This window comes from Acanthisitta chloris, unplaced genomic scaffold (assembly GCF_000695815.1).
Source record: "Acanthisitta chloris isolate BGI_N310 unplaced genomic scaffold, ASM69581v1 scaffold5823, whole genome shotgun sequence".
Lineage (NCBI taxonomy): Eukaryota > Metazoa > Chordata > Aves > Passeriformes > Acanthisittidae > Acanthisitta > Acanthisitta chloris.
The window spans coordinates 18,089-19,549 of record NW_008663477.1 but is presented as its reverse complement, the minus strand read 5'-3'; the positions used below and the strand labels follow the sequence as shown (position 1 = coordinate 19,549).

General features: G+C 51.3%; 1 protein-coding gene across 1 annotated transcript in view; it reads right to left on the bottom strand.

The window, feature by feature from the left end:
• Positions 1-1,461, bottom strand: part of RHPN1 (rhophilin, Rho GTPase binding protein 1) — a gene marked incomplete at its 5' end in the record, with an annotated part of 31,577 nt that overhangs the window by 13,387 nt on the left and 16,729 nt on the right. The gene's annotated exons all lie outside the window — the stretch shown is intronic.

The window sequence follows — 1,461 nt, the reverse complement described above, 5'->3', positions numbered from 1 at the left end:
GGAGCAGCCACAGCTGCTCTGGGTAACCTGTGCCAGTGCCTCAGCACCCTCACAGGGAGGAGGAATTCCTTGCAATAGCCCATCTAGCCCTGCTCTCTGGCACTGGAAATCCATTCCCCTTCCAATCCCTTCCAAAGGTCCTTTCCAACCCAAACCATTCCATGAGCCTCTGAAAATTAGAGCCATGCAAAGAGCCCCAAAGTTGGACCCATCATCCAACCCCTGGATACAGAGATGGGGAATGGGAAGCTGCTGAGGCACTTGCAGCTCCCATGGGCTCTGAAACCCACCCCCGATGTCCATCTATCCCTTGGGAATGTCCCCATCTCCATTCCTGAGCCATGTCTGCATCCTTGGACACTTGGCCTCCCAGGGGACTGGTTTAAAGACAAGAGAGTGAGAAGGGAGGTGGCTCAGGAAGGATCCATCTCTTCCCAACCCAAGTTTGCACAACAGTTCCTTCTTATTACCTCTAAACCCACTGATACCTCATTAGCACATTACTCATTAATTGAGGGAGGAAAAGAGGCACAGGAAGCTCCAAATCCCGGGGGAGGGGGGCAGGGACTTTGCACCCACATCTTCATCTGTTCATACGGAATAAACAGCTTCGAGAGCTATAATTAGCGCAGAAAAGCCATTACTGCTGTTCCCTAACAAGATTTCCACTTGGATCCAAGGCCTGGAACAAACAAAGGAGTTTTTGTTTGGCCTGGGAAGGGTTTTGGGGATGTTGTTGCTGCTGTTTTCTTTCTAAACCAAGACAAACAAGTGGCAAGTTGGAAAAGCTGAGAATCCCTGAGAGGGAAGAAGCTGAGGAGGATGTATGGATCCCTACTTTAGTGCAGGATGCAGGGTTACATCCAGGGTTGTGACAGATAATCTGAGGGCAGCAAACACCCAAGGGTGATGGAGATCTGGGATCTCTTGGCTTTCTTCCCACAGGAGACCTGTGATCCTAACAGGATCCTGCACCCAGATCATCCTACTCCTACACTGAATGTCACTGCAGGATGGATTCACTCCATCACTCCCTGGAGTCACTGATGCTCTCCTGGTCTCCAGCAGCACAACAATCCTTCCCCAAGGAGGACCATGTGCTGGGAAAAGCATGTGGATGGACATAGAATCATGGAATCATAGAATGGTTTGGGTTGGAAGGACCTTAAAGATCATCCAGCGCCATCCCCAGCCATGGGCAGGGACACCTCCCACCAGTCCAGGTGGCTCCAAGCCCTGTCCAACCTGGCCTGGAACTCTTCCAGGGATGGCTTCTCTGAAGGATCCCTTGGCTTGGGATAAGGTTTGGGAACAGACCTCTTGGTTTTTATATTTGAACCACCACCCACAAGCAGCCCAAAACAATCATGGCTGGACTGGGGAAGCTCTTTTGGGGGGAATGAGGCGTGTGCAAGCATGAGTTGGGCAAGGGGATGGCACAGAAATAAGCACTAGCAACCC